The sequence below is a fragment of the Arachis stenosperma genome, chromosome 3 (assembly GCF_014773155.1).
Source record: "Arachis stenosperma cultivar V10309 chromosome 3, arast.V10309.gnm1.PFL2, whole genome shotgun sequence".
NCBI lineage: Eukaryota > Viridiplantae > Streptophyta > Magnoliopsida > Fabales > Fabaceae > Arachis > Arachis stenosperma.
In genome coordinates this window covers 100,351,682-100,372,817 of record NC_080379.1, presented here as the reverse complement: position 1 = coordinate 100,372,817, position 21,136 = coordinate 100,351,682, and the positions used below count along the sequence as shown (strand labels likewise).

The 21,136-nt window shown below is 40.1% G+C and overlaps 1 non-coding gene across 1 annotated transcript; it reads right to left on the bottom strand.

The window, feature by feature from the left end:
• Window positions 1–7,522: 7,522 nt before the first annotated feature.
• LOC130971645 (small nucleolar RNA R71) lies at window positions 7,523–7,628 on the bottom strand. The gene has a single exon (XR_009082856.1). It is a non-coding gene; the product is annotated as a small nucleolar RNA R71 (small nucleolar RNA).
• Window positions 7,629–21,136: the final 13,508 nt, after the last annotated feature.

Genomic DNA, 21,136 nt, shown 5'->3' with positions numbered 1-21,136 from the left:
TGATCACATTCAGGGGGCTGGCCATTCGGCCATGCCTGAACCTTTTACTTATGTATTTTCAACGGTGGAGTGTTCTGCACTTACCTCATTAAGATTAAGAACATGATGAATGTGATGATTATGTGACGCTCATCATCATTCTCACCTATGAACGCGCGTGATTGACAACCACCTCCGTTCTACATGCAACCGAGCTTGAATGTATATCTCTTAGATTCCCCAACAGAATCTTCGTAGTATAAGCTAGATAGATGGCGGCATTCATGAGGATCCGGAAAGTCTAACCTTGTCTGTGGTATTCCGAGTAGGATCCTAAGAATCCGGAAAGTCTAACCTTGTCTGTGGTATTCCGAGTAGGATTCTGGTAATGAATGACTGTGACGTGCTTCAGACTCGCAAGTGCTGGGCGTTAGTGACAGACGCAAAAGAATCAAGGGATTTTATTCCAGCAGGAGCGGGAACCAACCAGTGATTAGCCGTGCTGTGACAGAGTGCGTGAGCGTAGTTTTCACTGCGAGGATGGGATGTAGCCTTCGGCCAGTGTGATGCCTCCAGACGATTAGCCATGCGAGTGACAGCGCAGAGGACCATTTTCCAGAGAGGATAGAAAGTAGCCATCGTCGAACGGTGAACCCCTATACACAGCTTGCCATGGAAAGGAGTAAGAAGGATTGAGTTGAAGCAATAGGAAAGTAGGCGTTCTTGAGCCATACAGTATCTTCATTCGCTTATCTGAAATTCCCACCAATGAATCTGCATAAGTATTCTATCCGTTTTATTATTTCTATTTTCTTATTTCTATTTTCGAAACCATAAACAAATTTAATCTGCCTAATTGAGATTTACAAGGTGACCATAGCTTGCTTCATACCAACAATCTCTGTGGGATTGACCCTTACTCACGTAAGGTTTATTACTTGGACGACCCAGTACACTTGCTGGTTAGTTGAACGGAGTTGTATCCACTCGTGCCAATTTCAAATTCCATAAAAGTACAAGGAGTACAACTTAAAGAATATGGATCACAATTTCTTCCACCAGCGTCCCTGGCTAATTCCGCAATGTGCGCGCGAGCGCCTTGTGCGCGTGCGCGTGCTTGGCCGAGATCAATTCTTTGGCTTTTGTGCTTCTCTCCACTTGCATGCTTCCTTCCTTGCTCCTTTGATCCATGCCTAGCCTATTTCAACCTGAGATTACTAGCAAACACATGAAGGCATCTTATGGAATCAAGGATGAATTAAAATTATCAAATTAACGGTTTAAAAAGCATGTTTCTACACTTAAGCACAAATACGGGAGAGATAACAAAACCATGCTAATTCATAGGCTAAATGCGAGAAAAGGTCATCAAAATACTCTAAATTCAATACAAGATAAACCCTAAAAATGGGGTTTATCAACCTCCCCACACTTAAACCTTAGCATGTCCTCATGCTAAAATAAGAAGGAAACAAGGGGTATGATCTTTATTTGATGCAACTAAACTATATGAGTCCTATCTAGTGAGTGCAAATGCTTTGGTCAACATAACTCAACTTCCAAGAGAACATATATAAGCATAAGAGCTAGAGCAATAGGGATCAAGTCCAAACCACAATTGTATTGAATTATCAAAAGAAATCCAAGCTTGCAAGAATACAGATAATATGGTGAAGACACGTAATTGAACTTTTGAACCCTCACCGGATGTGTATCCGCACTATTCACTCAAGTATCTGAGGGTTAATTCACTCAATTCTCTTCTAATCATGTTTTTCAAATTTTGATTCTCTTCTAACAATCAACACCTATTCAATGCATACATACATTCATCATGAGGTCTTTCATTTAGGTTGTAATAGGGTTAGGGTCAAGGTAGGATTATTTATGGTTAAGTGGACTAGAGTGTAGATCTTGGATTAGCATAGACTTTCTCACCTAACCTATATAATGACCTATATAAGTTCAAACTATTCTAACTGCCCATTCTTCACTTTTTCTTACAGATTCATGCATTCTATTCCTCGATTCATAACACTTATGCATTGATTCCTTTTTATTGAACTTCACCTTGGGGCATTTTGTCCCCTTTTATTATTTTTCTTCTCTTTTTTTCTATATTCCTTTTTTTTCCATTTTATTTTTCTCTTCTCTTTTTTTTTTCTTTTCTTTTTATACTTTGTACAAGGACATCAATTGCATAAGGTCTTATACATTCAATCAATACATGAATATGTTCCCAATTCCTAAATATGGAAGTGTACTACCCCCTTCTTTTTTTTTATATCCCCTCCAATGTTCCCATGCCTTACCAACTTTGAATAATAAACACTCTCACTGGCCTAGGCTAATCAAAGATCCAAGCAAGGGACTTTCATTGGTTTTCCGCCTTGGGCTTGTAATGTGCTAAAATGAGAACAAGTTAGTTAAGCATAGGCTCAAAATTGGCTAACAATGGAGAGTAAAAGGTAGGCTATTTGGGTAAGTGGGCTAATGAAATAATGGCTTCAATCATACAAATGCATGAATACAATAAATAAATGGACATATAGAATCAAGCAAATCAAGGATCACAATCATTAGAAAGAGAACAATGGCACACAAGAATGGAAAATAAGTGGTTATAAAATGTAACCACATCAATAGGCTCAAGTCTCACAAGCTTGTGTTCTAAGCTCAATACATGCTTCACAAAGTGTGAATTCAAGCAAGTTACCTCAAAATATATATATATTTTTTCAATCAATTGGGTTGGTTCCCTATAAGTTTCTTGGAAAATCTCAATATTTGACTAAGCATTGTTGTGATTGAAAAATTCAAAAAATTTTCCTTAGTTTACCCTTTCCTTTTTCACTTAAAACCAATTTCTTATGCGAAAAGGGTGACTAAGTTTTAACAATTCCCAACATGGTTTCTAATCACAACCACAAACTAAAAAGAAAGATATACAAAAGAGGACATGCAAAAATGTATAAAGAAAAAGCCAACTAAAAGTATGGAATCTATCATCCAAAACATCTAAAAAAATATCCAAAAGCATCAAAATATCTAAAATATCAAGTATATACAAAATGAGATAACTAGGCAGCATAACTAAAGTGTTCACCGGTCTCCTAAAGGTGCCACCAGCTACCTCCCCACACTTAAGATCAAGCATCGTCCTCGATGCTAATCCTGAAGATCAGGGATAGGTACACCGATAGGCTCTGGCTCTGGCTGTGGTACCGGCTGAGTCTCCTGTGTCTGAGGTGGTGCCTCCATATGTGCTGGCTCGTCCGCATAAATACCCTCAGTGTGTAAATCTGCATGCTCCTCCTCATGGGTCTCCTCATCGGAACCGGAAGTCTCTGGTAGAGGGGGTAGCTCAAGGCCCTGGGCCACAAACATCTGGTCAATCTGATGCAGGCGACGCATGATCTGGCGCTTGCTGCGCTCCATGTACCGGAAAAGACGCTGAACTAGTAAGTAAATCGGCTGAGGTGTGGCTGCGGTAGATGCTCCTGCAGGGGCTGATGATGAAGAGGGTCCAGCTCCCTCAACTGCTGCTCTGGCTCGAGATCGGCAGCGGGAGGCAGGCTTCTCGTGCACCCAGGATCCCCACGGAATAGTAACTGGCTCCTTCTGAGGGAGCGGTGGAGATGGTGATACATCATCCTGGTGCCACGGAACTCTGGCTCGCTGAATCATCTGAGTAACCATGACTGGGAAAGGAAAGATACCTCGGATGTGGGCTCTCTACATGAACCGCCTGATCAGCTGGGGGTAATAAACCTCTTTCCCCTCCATCACACAGCTGATCAAGATTAACATAGCAACTGCGATCTCTGTGAAGTGAGTCGTAGGCATGACATAATGAGCGAAGATCTGCTACCAAGTCTTGGCCTCTCAGCTCAGATAACTAAAGTGCATCCCCTTGGGTGCCTTGTTATCGGCATTGATGAGCGGATAATTTGTACGCTTTTTGGCATTGTTTTTAGTATGTTTTTGGTAGTTTTAGTTGAGTTTTTATTATATTTTTATTAGTTTTTAGTTAAAATTCACTTTTCTGGACTTTACTAGGAGTTTGTGTGTTTTTCTGTGATTTCAGGTATTTTCTGGCTGAAATTGAGGGATCTGAGCAAAAATCTGATCCAGAGACTCAAAAGGACTACAGATGCTGTTGGATTCTGACCTCCCTGCACTCAAAGTGGATTTTCTGGAGCTACAGAAGCCCAATTGGCGCGCTCTCAACGGCGTTGGAAAGTAGACATCCTGGGCTTTCCAGCAATATATGATAGTCCATACTTTGCCCAAGATTTGATGGCCCAAACCGGCGCTCAAAGTCACCTACAGAAATTCCAGCGTTAAACGCCGGAACTGGCACCTAAATGGGAGTTAAACGCCCAAACTGGCATAAAAGCTGGCGTTTAACTCCAAGGAGAGTCTCTACACGAAAATGCTTCATTGCTCAGCCCAAGCACACACCAAGTGGGCCCGGAAGTGGATTTCTATGTCATTTACTCATCTCTGTACACCCTAGGCTACTAGTTTTCTATATATAGGACCTTTTACTATTGTATTTTTATCTTTTGATCATGTTTTGATGATTGAACCCTCTTTGGGAGGCTGGCCATTCGGCCATGCCTAGACTTTGTTCTTATGTATTTTCAACGGTGGAGTTTCTACACACCATAGATTAAGGTGTGGAGCTCTGCTGTACCTCGAGTATTAATGCAATTACTATTGTTCTTCCATTCAATTCCGCTTGTTCTTGTTCCAAGATATCACTTGTTCTCCAACTTGATGAATGTGATGATCCGTGACACTCATCATCATTCTCACTTATGAACAAGGTGACTGACAACCACTTTTGTTCTACAAGCAACCAAGGCTCTAGTGAATATCTCTTGGATTCTTTAATCGGAATCTTCGTGGTATAGGCAGGACTTGATGGCGGCATTCAAGAGAATCCGGAAGGTCTAAACCTTGTCTGTGGTATTCTGAGTAGGATTCAATGACTGAATGACTGTGACGTGCTTCAAACTCCTGAGGGCGGGGCGTTAGTGACAGACGCCAAAAGAATCACTGGATTTTATTCCGGTCTGATTGAGAACCGACAGATGAATTCCGCTATGCTGTGACCAGAGCATATGCAATCGTTTTCAATGAGAGGATGGGAGGTAGCCATTGACAACGGTGAAACCCTACACGAGCTTGCCATGGAAAGGAGTAAGAAGGATTGGATGAAGACAGTAGGAAAGCAGAGAGACGGAAGGGAAGGCATCTTCATTCGCTTATCTGAAGCTCTCACCAATGATATACATAAGTATCACTATCTTTATCTTTTATGTTATTTTCGTTCATCACCATATACATTTGAGTTTGCCTGACTAAGATTTACAAGGTGACCATAGCTTGCTTCATACCAACAATCTCCGTGGGATCGACCCTTACTCACGTAAGGTATTACTTGGACGACCCAGTGCACTTGCTGGTTAGTTGTGTGAAGTTGTAGTGATCACAATTTCGCGCACCAAGTTTTTGGCGCCGTTGCCGGGGATTGTTTGTGTATGGACAACTGACGGTTCATCTTGTTGCTTAGATTAAGTATTTTTTCTTCAGAGTTCTTAAGAATGAATTCTAGTGTTTCAAGGTGATGTTCTTATCATCACCAAGGCTGATTGATTCTCATCAATTTAGCTCTTGAATGCAGTGTCCTGCTGAAGCTTAGCCGGCCATGTCTAATTCCTTTAGACTAAAGCTTTAGACTAAACATTGCATGATTCCTGGAATTCTCATTAAGAATTTTGATATCTTTTTCCACTTAATTTTCGAAAAATACAAAAAAAAAATCACAAAATCATAAAAACCAAAAGATTTTATGTTTCTTGCTTGAGTCTAGTGTCTCATCTTAAGTTTGGTGTCAATTACATACATTCATTCATGTGTCTTAAGGATCTTCAAGTAATTCTTGATGATTTCTTACTCTGACCTTTGAACTCTTTTGGCTTGAGTGTTTATGTGTCTCATATAGTGTTAGTAGTATACAAACTGCTAAGTTTGGTGTCTTGCATGCATTGTTATTTGATTCTTGTTGCATTTTGATTATTAAAAATCCAAAATATTTTTAATTTGTGTCTTTTCAAGTCAATAATACAGAGAATTGAAGATTCAGAACATACTGCAGAGGAATCACACAGAAAAAGCTGGGCATTCAAAAATGCCCAGTGAAGAAGACAGACTGGCGTTTAAACGCCAGCCAGGGTGCCTGGCTGGGCGTTTAACGCCCAAAAGGGTAGTAGTTTGGGCGTTAAACGCCAGAATGTGCACCATTCTGGGCGTTTAACGCCAGGATGGTGCTAGGGGGAAGATTTTGTTTTTCAAATCAATTTTTTTTAAGTTTTCAAAATCAAATATTTTTCAAATCAATTTTTCAATCAAATCTTTTTCAAAATCAATTTTTTTCCTTTTTCAAAGATACTTACTAACAATTAATGATTTGATTGAACATTTTTTGCCTTTTCTGTTAAGGAAGGTTTTATGTTTGATTCATATCTTTTCTTGTTAGGCAAGTCATTAATTTTTAAAATCATATCTTTTCAAATTGTTTTCAAATCATATCTTTTAAAATTGTTTTCAAATCATTTTTTCAATCACATTTTTTTTCACATTTTTTTAAACCAATCATATCTTCTTAATCACATCTTTTTCAAAATAGTTTTCAATCAAATCTTTTTAACTTCTAATTTCAAAATCTTTTTCAAAAATCACTTGATTTCTTTTCCACTTTCAATTTTCGAAAATTATCAACATCTTTTTAATTGAATTTTCGAAAATTCTCTTCCCTCCTTCCACATCCTTCTATTTATGGAGTACTACTCCTTCTTAATGCACAATTTGAACTCTATCTAATCAAGTTCGAATTCTTCTACCTTATCTTCTTCTATTTTTCTTTTCCTCTGACACTTCAAGGAATCTCTATACTGTGACATAGAGGATTCCACATTTTCTTGTTCTCTTCTCTTTTATGAGCAGGAGCAGAGACAAAGGCATTCTTGTTGAAGCTGATCCTGAACCTGAAAGGACCTTGAAGAGAAAGCTAAGAGAAGCCAAAGCAACTCTCTTTAAAGGACCTGACCGAATTCTTCAAGGAAGAAGAACACATGGCAGCCGAAAACAACAACAATGCCAACAATGCAAGGAAGGTGCTGGGTGACTTTACTGCACCTACTCCCGACTTCTATGAGAAGCATCTCTGTCCCTGCCATTGGAGCAAACAACTTTGAGCTTAAACCTCAATTAGTTTCTCTAATGCAACAGAATTGCAAGTTCCATGGACTTCCAATGGAAGATCCTCATCAGTTCTTAGCTGAATTCTTGCAAATCTGTGACACAGTCAGACTAATGGGGTAGACCCTGAGGTCTATAGACTGATGCTATTCCCTTTTGCTGTGAGAGACAGAGCTAGGACATGGTTGGACTCACAACCTAAAGAAAGCCTGGACTCTTGGGAAAAGCTAGTCAATGCCTTCTTGGCAAAGTTCTTTCCACCTCAAAATTGAGTAAGCTTAGAGTGGAAGTCCAAACCTTCAGACAGAAGGATGGAGAATCCCTCTATGAAGCCTGGGAAAGATACAAACAATTAATCAGAAAGTGTCCTTGACATGCTTCTGAATGGAGCATCATAGGTATTTTCTATGATGGTCTCTCTGAACTATCCAAGATGTCTTTGGATAGCTCTGCTGGAGGATCTTCATCTGAAGAAGACGCCTACAGAGGCTCAGGAACTAATTGAAATGGTTGTAAATAACCAATTCATGTACACTTCTGAAAGGAATCCTGTGAACAATGGACTAGTCAGAAGAAAGGAGTTCTTGAGATTGACTCGAATGCCATACTGGCTCAGAATAAGATATGACTAAACAAGTCAATTTGATTTCTCAAAGTCTGTCTGGAATGCAAAATGCACCTGGGTACTAAGGAAGCTTCATCTGAGGAAGAACTTATGATCCTGAGAACCCTCAATGGAAGAGGTGAATTACCTAGGAGAACCCTATGGAAGCCTCTTCATGGAGGAATCACCCAAATTTCTCATGGAAGAATCAAGAGAGACCTCAACAAGGTTTCAATAACAATAATGGAAGAAACAGGCTTGGCAATAACAAGCCTTTTCCATCATCTTCTCAGCAACAGACGAGAGTTCTAAGCAGAATACCTGACTTAGCAACAATGGTCTCTGATCTAATCAAAACCACTCAAGTTTCATGAATGAAATAAGGTCCTCCATTAGGAATTTGGAAGGACAAGTCAGCTGAGTAAGAAAGTTACTGAACTCCTCCTAGTACTCCCCAAGTAATACAGAAGAAAATCCAAAAGGGAGTGCAAAGCCATAAACATGGCCGAATATGGGAGGAAAGAGAGGAGGGGACGCCACTGAGGAAGACCTCAATGGCGTGCACCAATCTCCTCTGAGTTCCCCAATGAGGAACCATGGGAATCTGAGGCTCAAAATGAGACCATAGAGATTCCATTGGACTTACTTCTGCCTTTCATGAGCTCTGATGAGTATTCTTCCTCTGAAGAGGATGAGTATGTCACTGAAGAGCAAGTTGTAATATCTTGGAGCAATCATGAAGCTAAATGACAAGTTATTGGAATGAGACTTGGGATGAACCCCCTTTGCTCACCAAAGAACTGGATGACTTGTCTAGGCAGAAACTGCCTCAGAGGCAGGATCCTGGGAAGTTTTCTATACCTTGCACCATAGGCACCATGACCTTCAAGAAGGCCTGTGACTTAGGGTCAAGTAAACCTCATGCCCCTCTCTGTAATGGAGAAATTAGGGATCTTTGAGGTACAAGCTGCAAGAATCTCATTGGAGATGGCAGACATCAAGAAAACAAGCGCATGGACTTGTAGAGAACGTTTTGGTGAAGATTGAAGACCATTACATCCCTACTGATTCATAGTCTAGAGACTGGAAGTGATGGATGATCCATCATCCTTGGCAGACCCTTCCTAGCTACAGCAAAGGCTGTGATTGATTTGATAGAGAGTTGATCATTCAAGTGAATGAAGAATCCTTGGTGTTTAAGGCCCAAGGACATCCCTCTATCATCATGGAGAGGAAGCATGAAGAGCTTCTCTCAAAACAGAGCCAAGCAGAGCCCCCACAGTCAAACTAAGTTTGGTGTTGGGGCCACAACCAAACTCTAAGTTTGGTGTTGAACCCCCACATTCAAACTCTAAGTTTGGTGTTGGGAGGTTCCAACACGGTTCTGAGTATTTCTGAGGCTCCATGGGAGTCCTCTGTCAAGCTAATGACATTAAAGAAGCGCTTGTTGGAGGCAACCCAATGTTTTATAGTTAACTATTTTCTTTTGTAATTTATCTTTTTTGTAGGTTGATGATCATAAGAAGTCATAAAATAATGAAAAAAGCAAAAACAATGAAAAACAGGAAAAAACAGCACACCTGGAGGAAGATGCTGCTGGCGTTTAACGCCAGTAAGCCTAGCAGTTGGCGTTTAACGCCCAGTCTGGCACCATTCTGGGCGTTAACGCCAAAAGGGGCACCAGACTGGCGTTAAACGCCAGAAGGGCTAGAACCTGGCGTTAAACGCCAGGAATGGGCACCAGCCCGCGTTTAACGCCAGAAATGCCTCAAAACGTGATTTTGAGTGCCAATTGGTGCAGGGATGACTGTTCCTTGACCTAAGGATCTGTGGACCCCACAGGATCCCCATCACACCCCACCACCCTCTTTCTTCACCCATTCACCACACTCAATACCTCTCCCCAAAATCCTTCACCCATCAAAACCCATCTTTCTCTTCACCACTCATACCTAACACCACTTCTTCCCCCATACATGAACACAAAGCCATTCCCTTCTTCCTACATTTTCTTCTTCTTCTCCTCCCTTCTTCTTTTTTGCTCGAGGACGAGCAAACCTTTTAAGTTTGGTGTGGTAAAGCATTGCTTTTTATTTTTCATACCATTTATGGCATCCAAAGCCGGTTCACGAGAAGCATGACCACAAGCTCATCACTAAGAAGAAGAGGAGCAAACAGAGACCCCTCTCATCAAGAGATCCTGAGATACCTCAAGGATGCACTTTCCTCCACAAGACTATTGGGAGCACTGAACACCTCCTAGGAATTGAGTTCCAGCATGGGACAACTAAGGGTGAGCACCAAGAACACTCCATTCTCCTCCATGAAATTAGAGAAGATCAAAGAATCATGAGAGAGGAGCAACAAAGACAAGAAAGAGACATTGAGGAGCTCAAGCACTCCATAGGACCTTCAAGAGAAAGAAAGAGCCGCCATCACTAAGGTAGACCCGTTCTTTAATTTCCTTGTTCTTTATTTTTTGTTTTTCGAATTTTAGTGCTTTAGTTTATCCATGTTTGTGTCTTATGATCATTAGTGTCTTAGTGTCTATGCCTTAAAGCTATGAATATGAATCCATCACCTTTCTTAAATGAAAACTGTTTTTATCACAAAAGAACAAGAGTACAGGATTTCAAATTCATCTTTAACTAGCTTAATTAGTTTGATGTGGTGGCAATGTTTTGTTCTCTGAATGTATGCTTAAACAGTGCATATGTCTTTTGAATTTGTTGTTCATGAAGGTTAAAATTGTTGGCGAAATTGTGATTTCATCTTTTGAGCTTTAGTATGTACCAACTCCGTTCACTAACCAGCAAGGTGCACTGGGTCGTCCAAGTAATACCTTACGTGAGTAAGGGTCGAATCCACAGAGATTATTGGTTTGAAGCAATCAATGTTATTTTATTATCTTAGTTAGGATACCAATAGGATTCTTTAGCCTCGTTTTTCGTTGCCAATTAGAGCGTAGAATAAATAGTTATTACTTTAATAATAGAGAATAAAAGCGTTACTTGTTGTGCAGTAATGAGGAATATGTTGGAGTTTTGGAGATGCTTTGTCCTCTGACTTCAACTCTTCCTTGAAATCCTCTTCTCACACGCAGGTTCCTTCCATGGCAAGCTCTATGTAGGGTGTCACCGTTGTCAATGGCTACTTCCCATCCTCGCAGTGAAAGCTATGCACGCACTCTGTCACAGTACGGCCAATCACCGGTTGGTTCCCGCTCCTACTGGAATAGAATCCCTCTTTTGCGTCTGTCACTAACGCCCAGCAGGTTAAAGTTGAAGCACGTCACAGTCATTCAATCCCGGAATCCTACTCGGAATACCACAGACAAGGTTTAGACTTTCCGGATTCTCATGAATGCCGCCATCAATCCGGCCTATACCACGAAGATTCTGTTGGGAATCTAAGAGATATTCATTCAGTCTGATGTAGAACGGAGGTGGTTGTCAGGCACACGTTCATGGGTTGAGGAAGGTGATGAGTGTCACGGATCATCACCTTCTCCACAGTTAAGCGCGAATAAACATCTTAGATAAGAACAAGCGTGTTTGAATGGAAAACAAAGGAATTGTATTAAATCATCGAGACGCTGCAGAGCTCCTCACCCCCAACAATGGAGTTTAGAGACTCATGCCGTCACAAAGTATGTAATTCAGATCTGAAAATAGCATGAGGTACAAGATAAGTCTGTAAAAGTTGTTTAAATAGTAAACTAGTAACCTAGGTTTACAGAATTGATAAACTAAGATAATTGGTGCAGAAATCCACTTCTGGGGCCCACTTGGTGTGCTGGGCTGAGACTAAAGCTTTCCACGTGTAAAGGCCTTTCTTGGCGTCAAACTCCAGGTTTTGACGTGTTTTGGGCGTTCAACTCCGGATCATGACGTTTTTCTGGCGTTTAACTCCAGACAGCAGCATGTACTTGGCGTTCAACGCCAAGTTACGTCGTCTATCCTTGCGCAAAGTATGGACTATTATATATTGCTGGAAAGCCCTGGATGTCTACTTTCCAACGCCGTTGAGAGCGCGCCAATTGGACTCCTGTAGCTCCAGAAAATCCATTTCGAGTGCAGGGAGGTCAGGATCCAACAGCATCAGCAGTCCTTTTTCAGCCTAAGTCAGATTTTTGCTCAACTCCCTCAATTTCAGCCAGAAAATACCTGAAATCACAGAAAAATACACACACTCATAGTAAAGTCCAGAAATATGATTTTTGCCTAAAAACTAATATTATTTTTAAAAACTAACTGAAACATGCTAAAATCTACATGAAATTACCCCCAAAAAGCGTACAAAATATCCGCTCATCACAACACCAAACTTAAACTGTTGCTTGTCCTCAAGCAACTAGATGAATAAAATAGGTTCTAACAGAAATTAAGAAGTAATATATTTTAGAGTTTTAAATGAAGCTCAGATTCTTATTAGATGAGCGGGGCTTGTAGCTTTTTGTCTCTGAACAGTTTTGGCATCTCCCTGTATCTTTAGAATTTCAGAATAATTGGCATCCTTAGGAACTCAGAATTCAGATAGTATTATTGACTCTCCTAGTGTAGTATGTTGATTCTTGAACACAGCTATTTATGAGTCTTGGCCGTGGCCCTAAGCACTTTGTCTTCCAGTATTACCACCGGATACATAAATGCCACAGACACATAACTGGGTGAACCTTTTCAGATTGTGACTCAGCTTTGCTAGAGTCCCCAGTCAGTGGTGTCCAGAGCTCTTAAGCACACTCTTTTGCTTTGGATCACGACTTTAACCACTCAGTCTCAAGCTTTTCACTTGGACCTTCATGACACAAGCACATGGTTAGGGACAGCTTGATTTAGCCGCTTAGGCCTGGATTTTATTTCCTTGGGCCCTCCTATCCATGATGCTCAAAGCCTTGGATCCTTTTTACCCTTGCCTTTTGGTTTTAAGGGCTGCTTGGCTTTTATTCCTTTTGATTGTAATTATATATATATTTATTATATTTTTTTTTTTTTTGACTGCTTTTTCTTGCTTCAAGAATCAATTTCATGATTTTTCAGATTATCAATAATATTTTTCGTGTTCCTCATCCTTTCAGGAGCCAATATTCATCAAATTCAAAATACAATTTATGCACTGTTCAAGCATTCATTCAGAGAACAAAAAGTATTGCCACCACATATAATTAATTATAAATTTTATTATTAAGAACTCGAAAAATATAGATTACTTCTTTATTCTAAAATAAAATCTACTACTTTATTCATGCCTGATGATGATGAGAAAAATAAACTATAGCTTAATTGGAAATAAAATCAAAATAGACATACTAATTACTACTAAATATCTCCTAAGGTGAATTTCAAATAATAAAAAAAAAATGCTATCACTAAATTAAAGCAGGAAAATTGGAACTCAGCAACCTTTTGTTTTGAGGAAGGACGTGTTCTTCTAATCTCTGGGGTGTTGTTCAAGGATTAATTTTTGGCGCTTCAGCTCCCTTAGATCACGCCCTTGCTCCTCCTGTTCTTTGAGCAGTTTGCAAAGCATGCTACTTTGATTATTCTGTTCTTCCTTTATTTGATCCATAGCTTCTTGCAATCTGGAAATAGAGGCTTCAAGATGTTCCCAATATTCGAATTGAGGCATTCTGGGAGAGCTTCTTGTGCTCTCTTCCTGGTTGAATCATCTTGTTGCTGTCTGACCATTGATATTCCAGTAATTGGCTTTTCAACTGGGATGTACTCTGTTATTCCCATCTTCACTCCGGCATCTTTGCAGAGCATAGAAATTAAGCTTGGATAGGCCAATCTGGCGTCTTTAGAGTTCCTGTTTGCTACTTTGTATAGCTCGCATGAGATCAGTTGATGGACTTCTACCTCTTTTCCCAACATGATGCAGTGAATCATGACAGCTCTTTTGATGGTTACTTCAGAACGGTTGCTGGTGGGCAATATGGAACGCCCTACGAAATCCAGCCAGCCTCTGGCTACTGGTTTAGATCCTCCCTTTTTAGTTGAACTGGGTCGCCAGTTGTGCTGGTAGTCCACTTGGCTCCAGGAACGCATATATCTTCCAAGATCCTGTCCAATCCTTTATTGACCCTCATCATTCTCCTATTAAAGGAGTCTGGGTCGTCTTTTAGTTGAGGAATCTTGAATATCTCCCTGATCCTGTCAGGATTGGTATGAATGATCTTTCCTCTGACCACAGTTTTATGATCAAAGATAGCAGCTCCAACGATTCTTTGCCTTTCTGTCTGCCATAGATTAGCATAGAACTCTTGAACCATGTTTCTTCCCACTTTTGTTTCAGGATTGGCCAGAATTTCCCAATGCCTGTTTCTGATTTGCTCTTGGATCTCCGGATATTCATCTTCTTTCAAATCAAATCTGACTTCCGGGATCACTGATCTGTGACTCATTATTTTATAATAATGATCTGAATGTTCTTTAGATAAGAACTTCCCTTGATTCCAAAGTGGCTTTGGAGCGCTTTCTTTCTTGCCCTTTTGGGTGGGTTGTTTTCCTCTTGGGGCCATGAATTTGATGATCACGGATATCCACACCAAACTTAGAGCTTTGCTTGTCCTCAAGCAAAAAGAGAAGAAGAAGAGGGATAGGAGGAGAGCAGTTTGGATGATGAGGAGGGCGCCGAACACAAGATATAGGGAGGGGGGTGGGTTATTTTTCGAAAAATAAGAAAGAGATAAGATAAAAGATATGATTAGAAAAAGATATAATTTTTAAAAGAGAAAGATATGAATAAGAATTTAAAAGACAAATCTGAAAAATTTAATTTTGAAAAAGATATTTTTTTAAAAAAGATAATTGAGTTTTGAAAACAAATTTTTAAAAGAGTTTGATTGGATTGAAAATTAATTTGTCCTTTATGGATTAAGATACCTTTGATATTTTGAAAAAGGGATATTAGAAATTAGGATTTTTAGAACTCAAATTTGGGATGAGAGATGATAATTTGAAATATGTTGATGCAAGAAATCATGAATTGAAACATAAAAATTTGGAAAAAATATAAAGAAAAACGAAATTGTACCTCCTCCCACCATCCTGGCGTTAAACGCCCACATGGTGCATGGTTTGGGCGTTTAACGCCCATGTGATGCTTCTCCTGGGCGTTCAACGCCCATGTGATGCTTCTTTCTGGCGTTGAACGCCAGGAAGTCCTTCTTTACTGGGCGTTTTTCTAAACGCCCAGAATGCTAGCAGGTTGGCGTTAAACGCCCAGAAGGTGCATCTTTCTGGCGTTTAACGCCCAGAAGATGCTCCTTTCTGGCGTTTAACGCCCAGAAGGCTACCCTCACTGGCGTTAAACGCCCAGTGGGTGCTTCTTTTGGGCGTTTAACGCCCAAAGTGTTTCTTACTGGCTTTTTCATGCCAGTGAACTTCCAAATTTCTCTGTAACTCTTGGGACTTCAATTAATTTGTTATTTCACCTTTGAAGATACTTAGACCTAAACCTGTAAAGAAAGAAAATTTATTTAATTAGTAATTAAACTTTGTATATGGCTGGGTTGCCTCCCAGCAAGCGCTTCTTTAATGTCATTAGCTGGACTATCACTGATTCTTCAATTAAGTCTCAGTCTTGAGCATTCTTGCTCAAAATTGCCTTCAAGATAATGTTTAACTCTTTGTCCATTGACAATGAACTTTTTGTTAGAGTCATTATCTTGAAGCTCTATGTAGCCATATGGTGATACACTTGTAATTACATATGGACCTCTCCACCGGGATTTTAATTTCCCGGGGAATAATTTGAGCCTAGAGTTAAATAGCAGAACTTTCTGCCCTGGTTTAAAGACTCTGGATGACAATTTCTTATCATGCCATTTTTTTGCTTTTTCCTTGTAAATTTTTGCATTTTCAAAAGCATTGAGTTTAAACTCTTCTAGCTCATTTAACTGGAGCAATCGTTTTTCTCCAGCTAATTTGGCATCAAGGTTCAGGAATCTGGTTGCCCAGTAGGCCTTGTGTTCCAGTTCCACTGGCAAGTGACACGCCTTTCCATACACAAGCTGGTATGGAGAGGTCCCTATAGGGGTCTTGAATGCTGTTCTGTATGCCCACAGAGCATCATCCAAGCTTCTTGCCCAATCCTTTCTGCGGTTAATTACAGTCCGTTCCAGGATTCTTTTAAGTTCTCTATTTGAGACTTCTGCCTGCCCATTAGTCTGTGGGTGATATGGAGTAGCCACCCTGTGGTTGACTCCATAACGGACTAGAGCAGAGTAGAGCTGCTTATTACAGAAATGAGTACCCCATCACTGATTAACACTCTGGGGATACCAAATCTGCTGAAGATATGTTTCTGGAGGAATTTTAACACTGTTTTAGTGTCATTAGTGGGTGTTGCAATAGCCTCCACCCATTTGGATACATAATCCACTGCCACCAGAATATAGGTGTTTGAGTATGATGGTGGGAAAGGTCCCATGAAGTCAATACCCCATACATCAAACAACTCAATTTCCAAGATTCCTTGTTGAGGCATAGCATAACTGTGGGGCAGGTTGCCTGATCTCTGGCAACTATCACAGTTAAGCACAAATGCTCGGGAATCTTTATAGAGAGTAGGCCAGTAGAAGCCACTCTGGAGGACTCTTGTGGCTGTTCGTTCACTTCCAAAATGTCCTCCATACTGTGATCCATGGCAATGCCAAAGGATCTTCTGTGCTTCTTCTTTAGGCACACATCTACGGATTACTCCGTCTGCACATCTCTTAAAGAGATATGGTTCATCCCAGAGATAGTATTTTGCATCTGTGATTAATTTCTTTGATTGCACCTTACTGTACTCCTTGGGTATGAATCTCACTGCCTTGTAGTTTGCAATGTCTGCAAACCATGGCACTTCCTGGACGGCTAGTAATTGCTCATCTGGAAAGGTTTCAGAAATTTCAGTGAGAGAGAGGGACGCCCCTTCCAATGGTTCTATTCGGGACAGGTGATCTGCTACTTGATTTTCTGTCCCTTTTCTGTCTCTTATTTCTATATCAAACTCTTGCAGAAGCAGCACCCATCTGATGAGTCTGGGTTTTGAATCTTGCTTTGTGAGTAGATATTTAAGAGCAGCATGATCAGTGTACACAATCACTTTTGATCCTACTAAGTAGGATCTGAATTTGTCAATGGCGTAAACCACTGCAAGTAGCTCTTTTTCTGTGGTTGTGTAATTCTTCTGTGCATCATTTAGCACACGGCTGGCATAGTAAATGACATGCAGAAGCTTGTCATGCCTTTGCCCCAACACTGCACCAATGGCATGGTCACTGGCATCACACATTAGTTCAAATGGTAATGTCCAGTCTGGTGCAGAGATGATTGGTGCTGTGACCAATTAGTTTTCAGAGTTTCAAATGCCTGCAGACACTCCTCATCAAAGATAAAGGGCATGTCTGCAGCTAGCAGGTTGCTCAGAGGTTTGGCGATTTTTGAAAAATCCTTTATAAACCTCCTATAAAACCCTGCATGTCCCAGAAAACTTCTGATTGCCTTAACATTAGCAGGTGGTGGTAATTTTTCAATTACTTCTACCTTAGCTTGGTCCACCTCTATCCCCTTGTTCGAAATTTTGTGCCCAAGGACAATTCCTTCAGTCACCATAAAGTGACATTTTTCCCAGTTTAAAACCAGGTTAGTCTCTTGGCATCTTTTCAGAACAAGTGCTAAATGGTTAAGGCAGGAGCTGAATGAGTCTCCAAATACTGAAAAGTCATCCATGAAGACTTCCAGGAATTTTTCCACCATATCAGAGAAAATTGAGAGCATGCACCTCTGAAAGGTTGCAGGTGCATTGCATAAGCCAAATGGCATCCTTCTGTATGCAAATACTCCAGAAGGGCATGTGAATGCCGTTTTCTCTTGATCCTGGGGATCTACTGCAATTTGATTATAACCTGAATATCCATCCAGAAAGCAGTAGTATTCATGACCTGCTAGTCTTTCTAGCATCTGGTCTATGAATGGTAAAGGAAAATGATCCTTTCTGGTGGCTGTATTGAGCCTTCTATAATCAATACACATACGCCACCCTGTAACTGTCCTTGTAGGAACCAGTTCATTTTTTTCATTGTGAACTACTGTCATGCCTCCTTTCTTAGGGACAACTTGGACAGGGCTCACCCAGGGGCTGTCAGAAATAGGATAAATAATCCCAGCCTCTAGTAATTTAGTGACCTCTTTCTGCACCACTTCTTTCATAGCTGGATTCAGCCGCCTTTGTGGTTGAACCACTGGCTTGGCGTCATCTTCCAACAAGATTTTGTGCATGCACCTGGCTGGGCTAATGCCCTTAAGATCACTAATGGACCACCCAAGAGCTGTCTTGTGCGTCCTTAGCACTTGAATTAGTGCTTCCTCTTCCTGTGGCTCCAAGGTAGAGCTTATAATTACAGGAAAGGTTTCACCTTCTCCCAGAAATGCATATTTCAGGATGGTGGTAATGGTTTGAGCTCGGGTTTTGGAGGTTTCTCCTCTTCCTGAGGGATTTTCAGAGGTTCTATTATCTTCTCTGACTCCTCCAAATCAGGCTGAACATCTTTAAAGATGTCCTCTAGCTCTGATTCGAGACTCTCAGCCATATTGACCTCTCTTACCAGAGAATCAATCATGTCAACACTCATGCAGTCATTTGGGGTGTCTGGATGTTGCATGGCTTTGACCACATTCAACTTGAATTCCTCCTCATTGACTCTCAAGGTTACTTCCCCTTTTTGGACATCAATGAGGGTTCGGCCAGTTGCTAGGAAAGGTCTTCCTAGAATGAGAGTTGCACTCTTGTGCTCCTCCATTTCCAGCACCACAAAGTCAGTAGGGAAGGCAAATGGCCCAACCCTGACAATCATGTCTTCAATCACGCCTGATGGGTATTTAATGGAGCCATCAGCAAGTTGAAGACATATCCTGGTTGGTTTGATTTCTTCAGTTAAACCAAGCTTTCTGATAGTAGATGCAGGTATTAGGTTGATACTTGCCCCAAGGTCACATAAAGCTTGCTTGGTGCAATTACCTTCTAATGTGCATGGTATCATAAAGCTCCCAGGATCTTTAAGCTTCTCAGGTAAGCTTTTTAGAATGACTGCACTGCATTCTTCAGTGAGGTAAACCTTTTCAGTCTCCCTCCAATCCTTCTTATGACTTAAGATCTCTTTCATGAACTTAGCATAAGAGGGTATTTGCTCAAGTGCTTCTGCAAACGGAATCTTTATTTCAAGAGTCCTGAGATAGTCTGCAAAGCGGGCAAATTGCTTATCTTGTTCCGCTTGGCGGAGTTTTTGAGGATAAGGCATTTTGGCTCTGTATTCCTCAACCTTAGTTGCTGCAGGTTTATTACCTACAGAAGTGGGTTGGGAAGCCTTGTTATCAGCACTTGTATGTGACTGATTCCCTACTGGCATTTGAATGCCAGAGGTAGGAGCTGGAGTGGCGTTAGACGCCACTTCCTTGCTTGTTACTGGCATTTGAACGCCAGAACCATGCTCCTTTTGGGCGTCCAACGCCAGATTCAAGCTTGTTTCTGGCGTTGAACGCCAGGAATCAGCATGGTCTGGGCGTTCAGCGCCAGCTTTATCCCTTTCTGGGCTCTGCTTGTCCTCAGAGGGATTTTGATTAGCTATTCGTTCATGTCCTTGCTTCTTGCTGCTTTGAAGTGAGGTATTTAATGTTTTCCCACTTCTTAATTGAACTGCTTGGCATTCTTCTACTATTGTTTTGACAGTCGTTTTTCTGTTTGCTTTAATTGCACTTCCATGTTCCTGTTTGCCATTCTTGTTTCCTGTAATATCTCCTTGAATTCGGCTAGCTGCTGAGTTAGAAAGTCTAATTGCTGATTAAATTCACTAGCCTGATCCACCGGACCGAGTTCTGCAGTTACTGTTTTAGCTCCTCCTTTCTTAGAAGATTCACTGCTTAGATACATATGTTGATTTCTGGCAACTGTATCAATAAGCTCTTGAGCTTCTTCAATTGTTTTTCTCATGTGTATAGATCCACCAGCTGAGTGGTCTAGAGAAATCTGAGCTTTTTCTGTAAGCCCATAGTAGAAGATGTCTAATTGCACCCATTCTGAAAACATTTCAGAGGGGCATTTTCTTAGCATCTCTCTGTATCTCTCCCAAGCATCATAAAGGGATTCATTATCTCCTTGTTTGAAGCCTTGGATGTTTAGCCTTAGCTGTGTCATCCGTTTGGGAGGGAAATAGTGATTCAGGAATTTTTCTGACAGCTGTTTCCATGTTTTTATGCTGTTCTTAGGCTGGTTATTTAACCACCTCTTAGCTTGATCTTTTACAGCAAATGGAAACAGTAGTAATCTGTAGATATCCTGATCCACTTCCTTATCATGTACTGTATCAGCAATTTGAAGAAATTGTGCCAGAAACTCTGTAGGTTCTTCATGTGGAAGACCAGAGTACTGACAGTTTTGCTGCACCATGATAATGAGCTGAGGATTCAGCTCAAAGCTACTAACTCCAATGGAGGGTATACAGATACTACTCCCATATGAAGCAGTAGTGGGGTTAGCATATGACCCCAGAGTCCTCTTGGACTGTTCATTCCTACTTGCTTCCATGATTGAATACAAGTTGAGAATTTATAGTTTGAAATATGGTGATGGAATAAATAAAAATAGAATAAATAAAAAGAAAAAAAATCGAAAAAGTAGTTGGAAAATATAAATTTTTTTTTTTTTTAAAAAAAAACGAAATTAAATAAAAGAAAGTGGAAATATTTTGAAATAGAAAATTGAATTTTTAATGTAAGATTTTCGAAAAGTAGGTTTTAAAAAAAGTTAGAAAAATAAAAATTTTGAATTTTGAATTTTATGATGAAAGAGAAAAACACACAAAAGACACAAGACTTAAAATTTTTAGATCTAATGCTCCTTATTTTTCGAAAATTTTTGGAGGGAAAACACCAAGGAACACCAAACTTAAAAATTTTAAGATCAAAACACAAGAAAAACCCAAGAACACCTTGAAGATTCACAAGAACACCAAGAAAAAGAAAGAACACCAAACTTAAAATTTTTAGAAAACTTTAATAAAATTTTCGAAAATTATGAAAGATTAACAAGAAAACACCAAACTTAAAGTTTGGCACAGATTAAACCAAGAAAAATTATTTTTGAAAAAGATTTTCAAAAGAACTGGTGCCCAATTGCCAAGAACATAAGCCAACACTATAACCAACTGAATTAAAAATGTAATGTATTTTAAAGATGTATTATTTTTATGGATAAACTAAATTTTTGAAAACTAATGTTTTGAAAAAGCACAAGAAAAAC